The 6645-nt window shown below is 33.7% G+C and overlaps 1 long non-coding RNA gene across 1 annotated transcript; it reads right to left on the bottom strand.

Moving 5' to 3' along the window:
• Window positions 1–854: 854 nt before the first annotated feature.
• Window positions 855–2338, bottom strand: LOC118487204. The gene is made up of 3 exons (XR_004880775.1): window positions 2021–2338; window positions 1440–1524; window positions 855–999 (listed from the first exon to the last, which is right to left on the bottom strand). It is a non-coding gene; the product is annotated as an uncharacterized LOC118487204 (long non-coding RNA).
• Window positions 2339–6645: the final 4307 nt, after the last annotated feature.

Raw genomic sequence — 6645 nt, 5'->3', positions numbered from 1 at the left:
CATTTTGCTTGTTCATTTGTTTATCTGTGCATCTTTCTTTTATATCATCTGATTTCTTGTCACTGTTTATATGATTTATAAAAGAAAACATTTTACAAGGTTCATGACTAACTTTTGTTAAACATCTTCTTTAAACTTATAAGTCATAAATCCTAAATCAATAAAACCTATGTATCTCACAGACATTTTTATGCTGACGTACCTATTTTCACATGTGTTTCAGGAAATGATGCATAGGATTGATCAAGATACACTTAGGCAGACTCGGGCCTTAGTGACAATAAAGGATGCACGACTAGTTAATTATGTTATGCTTCTTTGTTGTTAAGTCATTGTAACTCTTTTAATCAATAAAACAAAAATTCAAATTTCCATGTGATATGAAACAATGATTCTGTTACAACACTCCCCGATGTTTCCGCCACGATTTGTTGTTTTACGTGGTCGGGGTGTGACAAGTAGGGACACCCTGATCACGTCATCGATAACTGGTACAATGCCAGATGATCGTCCCGTCTCATGGATTGAGAGAGGTACATCATCATCTATCCACCCATTGCTAGTGAAAGCGTATCGGGGGTCTACTTGGCTGGCAAAAGCAGCAGGGTCGATGTGGAAAGATGAGGTAAGCTCGGTAGTACCAACCATCTGTGGAGCCGTGATAGGTGTCTCTAGCAGCATAGGTCTGGGTGAAGTCTCGAAATCTAGCTCGTAACCTGAGTCGTGGATCTCGATGACCTCGTGTTCGTGCGACATCTGTGACACACATATAACCGTACATGTCACACCCCAACCGATGGCGGAAACATCGGGATGAGACGAACAAATTGCTCAAAACAACATAACACTAAATGTGACAATATGAATTTAAATCATTTTATTGAAACTAGAAGAGTATTACAAGTCTCAAATACCAAACATAAATTCAACATTAATTAATTACTAAAATGGGTTTCTAAAGCCATCCTAACTTGTTTTCTTGAATCTTGAACAATCAACCTGCAACATGTATTAAAATAACAATCAACAAAAACGTTGGCGAGTATACAAGTTTGATACATAGCATAGTAGAATAAAATGTTTAAATGTGCTCATATCCAACATAAATAAAATGATACATGTTACTACTTTGCCATTCAATATCGTTCAATATCGTTCAATATCGTTCAACATCGTTCAACATCGTTCAACATCGTTCAAATATCGTTCTAATATCGTTCAAATATCGTTCAACATCGCAATACCCCAAGACTCAAGGGCATTGAGATTAACACGTTCAACTTGCATAGCATAAGAGATTAACAAGCATCAAATTGTTTCATGTTTAAATGTGGATAGAGTGTGATTAAAAACAAGACTCAAGTGTTGTGTAATTTGAATATGGAATACATGTTGCACCCAGATGTGTTTAAAACGAAAATGGGATCGAGTATACTCACGTTGGTTGCGTATGAAGATTTCTCGTAATAACGCACGAGTAAAGATTGGGGAATAATCCAAGAGAACGAACTGGATATGTTTATCCTAGATATTAAAATACCACAACGAATTCGTTATTATTTATAAGCAAAAAGTTCCTAGTTTTTATTGTTTACACTCATTAATTTCATCTTTAATTATTCTAATTTGTAAACTATTCTCATTTATAGTTTATGTTATAAAAGAATTAATATAAAACATTACTTGTTTAGTTTAATTAAAAGAATTAAACAAAAATTATAATAAAAATTAATTGTGTTCATTCACCTTTATGTAATTGAAAAAAAAATAAAAGTAAATGTATTTATTAATTTGTATTAGAAATATAATAACATTAAATAATAAAAAAAGACTTTCTAATTGAAATATAATAAAAAAAATATACTAACAGTTTCATTTGTCATCTTCTTCATAAAAAAACCATACGTACAGTTCAAAAACTTAAAGTTTCAATTGATCATTAGCATAGATGATTTTTAAGATGAAGGTGAATTAATATTTCATAAATTAATGAGGAACAAATGATAAAAGAAATGTATACCGAACACAGTGGGTCGAGTCGAGTTCGGACTTAATACTCCGGCCGCGTTTGGTTCTTCTCCGGCGACTTGCGGTTACTCCAGTGAGTTAACGAAACAGATAGGGTGAAAGGGTGTTCGAACAGAATTGAGTGGGGTGAAAACCGTGATGATGGTTCGGTTTATAAAGTGTTTCGCACGACTCGTAAACTTGGCAACGATCTTATGATTGATTTGCATTTGTGATAAAAAAGTCTAAGTTCATGATTCGGCTAAAAAAACGGAAACACGGAATTAGGAAATAAATCCCGACTAATCAGGTTGTTGAAAAGGGAACGAAATTGTCAAGGTTCCATCGATTAAAAGGAAAGAACTAAAAGAAAAGGAATATTTACAGCCGTTGCTTGCTGTGTTGTTTTGGGCGGCAAGGAAAGTAAAAAAAAATCATGTTTGTCAACTCTAGACAAATTTTATTATTATATTATGATATTTCCTAAACTATTATTATATTAGATAAATTCTAGACAAATTTTATTATCATCATAATATGATATTTTGTAAACTATTTGGAGTTGTGGGTAGTATTATAAAAAAATTTGTGCTCCTTGAAAGTCTGAACTGGTTCGGTTTCTTTGGAACCCATATTTGGAAAACGTTATAATTATATTACTAAAATGGGTAAACGACTTATCACTTTACATGAATATTTTAGTTGCGTTCATTTATTTATGGTTCGATTAACTAGGTTTAGTTAACTTGGTTTACTAACTAGGTTAACTTGTACTAACTTTAATACTTAACGAGACTAACTAGATTATTGTTATAAAAAGAATAAAGCCTTAATTAATTTATTAAACTAGTAAATAAATAATTATATTAAAAGTTAGAAAAAGATCTTTCGACGGTTATTTATTTTCGCGAAAATTTTCGAGGTTTAAAGTTTAGGATCCGTACTTTTAAAAACGGGTCGGATTTTTGGAAAACCCATTTTGACGGATGTTACAGTACAAGTAAGTGCGTAATCAAAATGAACGGTAACACATAAGGCCAAATAAACAGAAAATCACGTATGCATATAAACACGTAAGGGTTTTCATACATGATAAAATTTCCATTTTCATTTAAAAATCTTGGCTTCGAGAATTTTGGACTTCATATCTCAAAATTCTTCGGTTGAAGTCTAGTGTTTTCTCCCGAAAACATCTAGTTCGCTAACAACCATTGGCTCTGATACCAACTTCTGTCACACCCCCAAAACGTCATAGCGGAATATTAAACGTAGTGGTGATGGAAGTTGGTGCCCATTTATATCTTGTTGAACGATGCACTCATTTGTTGGATATTTCGACTTATTTTAAAACATAAGTTATTAAATATTACATTTTAAAAACCACGACTGTCACACCCCTATTTTCCACGTGTCACCGGTGGGGGTTCCGTGACGTAGTTGATATCGTCATAGTCAAACATACAATATATAAATGCACAGCGGAAGCAAAGAAAGATTTATTTCAACTTAATAATATTGTAATATCCAAATATCACAAAATAGTCGAAATAGATCCACAGGCAGATCCAAACAAAAAGGAAACTTTATTTCAACAGACTTCATGCATCCTAAGCTTGCGAGACTTCTACGGATGCTAAGGAGTGGCCAGCCTATTACGCGTAGTACCTGCACTTAGCCTTTTTGGAAAATACGCCAGTTTACACTGGTAAATACAATTTAACTGACTCATTTTGAAAAGAGTTTGAAAATTGATTTAAATGCCCATGGCATAAAACTTTTTATAACTTGGGATAATTATTTGCTTAATAATCTTGTAAAAGAATTACATGTCTGTTATGCGTTCAGTTGCCCGGGTCGTGCCGGGTTAAAGATTAATAGACACACCACTTAATATAACTCCGCCGCAAGACTTCTCTCGACCGACGATTATACTTTATTGAAATGCACTACGGGTGTACGCCTACATCCGTGTGCTAAGGTCGTGGCCATTCTTTGAATGATGCCAAGGATATCCGGGACATGGTCATTAAACCCCCAAAGGCGTTAAACAAACAAAACAACATTTTTAAACGGGTTAATTTGGCAATACTTAACCACCGACCGGTTAGGGTCAATTCCCCGACCAAGCGATATTTTTTATACCGTACCCCAAGCCCGTATAGGGAAAATAAGTTAAACGTATTTACCTGAGCAAAGTATAATTCAAATACAGCGAGTGCACGTAGCTTTTACTGGGCTCCTAGATCTGGAAATTAAGGTTTTAATAACCTATTAGAATCCTAACGGGTCTTAAGCTTAGACCGGTTAGTTTTATATAAGGATTACGGTTTTAAACGCACGATAAGGCGAAGACCGTTTTAGAATGTGGTTTTGACCCAACAAGCTTGCGTGCTTGTTTAATATGGATAACATAATCACATTCTGGATTTTGAGACCGAAAAGATATGGTTTGACCTGTTTCGGCTAAAATGGGTAAACTAGTTACATAAGCCGATCCGAACGCGTAAAGTGCGTAACGAGTAACCATAAGAGTCCTATACATGTTTCTGAAGTTAATATGCCTAAAATATGTTGTGATATCAGAATGATACCTTCCATTATGCCCCAAATGGTTTTAAACCAAAATATGCCTCATAAGGGCATTTTGGTCATTTTAAAGGGTGTAAAAGAGTTTAGATATTAATCTGAGTTACAGGTCTGAATAAATCAGTAAGTATACTCATTTTATCATGTTATATCAGTAGGATATTAATTATATGTGAAATTTATAACATATAACCATTCTATGCTCCATAGGGGCATTTTGGTAATTTCACATAGGCCTAAAGGGTCAAAACTGGAAATCTGAATTAATTTATTTCCCTACTGTTCAAAATATAAATTTTTACTAATTACATCAGTAAGTTCAACCCCTTATGCTTAACAAGGTTCTAGTGCATACTTATGTGCTAAAAACGCTTAAAAAGGCGATTTGGAGCCATTTCCGGGTTTTCTGTAAAAAGCTGATATTTTTAATATTCCAGCAGGCTCAAAATAATTTATTTAACATAACAAATCAGTAGAAAAAGGTTTGGGGTCAAAATGATTTGTAAAACTCATTTTATGGCTTAAAAGGGCAAAACCGGCATAAACCGAATTAATCTTAGAACACTAAGTTATGCTCAGCCTAAAAAAAATAAAAATCTCCAAAAATCCCAAAATATTATTTTATAACAGTAGGTATAAGGTTTTGTATAAAAATTTGGGTTTAGATAGGCTATATGCAATTTACGCCATTTAATTACTAAAGAAGCTTTAAGAAATTGATCCAATACATGATGTGCATCCTCCTCGTTCAAGCATATGGTACAAGCTCCTAATGCACATTTCCACCCAAATGATATCATCAACAACACCTTCTCATGAATTCCTTCTACTACGCGTCTCTTATATTCAACAATCATTAATTATATCATTACCATACTCAACACATATTCATTCATTAGTTAGCATGAAATTTCCCACACTATCCTACACTAGGCATTTCATCAAACACTTGGTGTGCGTACACCGTTTGATGCACAATGTACAACTAAATCATGCTTTCATTCCTATTTCTTATCTTCCTTCATCATCACCACTAAGAATTTCTTTAATCTCATTCCATCCTTCAATCTAACCTATATTCATGCATCACACACTAATTAGTTCATAATATTTAGACAAATTTCACAACTACAAGATCATCACATAACATCATACTACTTGAACAAGTGGGTTTTGCTCCAAACCATGAAATTACTCAAAATCACACACAACACAAGTTCTATTTGGTGATTCTAATTCACAATCTTGCTTAATTTCATATCAATTTACGAATTGATCATAACCCATCTTGTCAAACATCATCAAAACATAAAATTCGACTTACTTGGTGTGAAGAACACTTGGGTGGTCAAGAATCTTGGTTCATGCATTAGTTTTGAGCCGAATTCCTCCCTCAATTTGAAGAATTTAGGCTGATTAGGGTTTTTGTTCTTCCCCTGCCCTTTCTCTCGATCGCACACCATCACCAAACACTGACTAACTTTTGGTCAAGTGTTTTATTTATACATTTTTCATTTTAACCCCCTTATCTTTTATAACATGGCAATTTATTTCATTTTACATACAAACTTGGTCAACTTCATGTGCACATGTGTTTTATACTTTCCATAGTTTATAAAACTTTACTAATAGTAGAATTCTATACTTATCATTTCTTTTCGCTAAATATTACGATTAAAGCATTTTAGTATATCTTGCGAAATTTGGGGTGTTACAAGTCTACCCCCCTTAAAGAAGGTTTCGTCCCCGAAACCTTTCTCGTTCTTACTCTTACCCTTCTATTGTACTTATTCAATGGGCACGTTACAACCTAAGTCATTCGGGTCTTTGCAAAAGTCTTAATCATGAATAATCATGATGGTACACATTGTCCTTATCTTCTTAAATTAGTAATTTGCCTTCATAATAACACGAGGTCAGGGTCTGGTCCAGAGCTCTTATTAGTGTCTTTTACTTTATATTGCTAGTTTCTAGTACATACTATCACTAGCATTTCATTCATCGAATTTGTTCCAATTGTATACAATTATTAATCGTGCAAACCCAAGTCTA

Source organism: Helianthus annuus, chromosome 15 (assembly GCF_002127325.2).
Source record: "Helianthus annuus cultivar XRQ/B chromosome 15, HanXRQr2.0-SUNRISE, whole genome shotgun sequence".
Taxonomy (NCBI): domain Eukaryota; kingdom Viridiplantae; phylum Streptophyta; class Magnoliopsida; order Asterales; family Asteraceae; genus Helianthus; species Helianthus annuus.
Note: the sequence above shows the minus strand (reverse complement) of the source record. Positions and strands in the feature narration are given on the sequence as shown.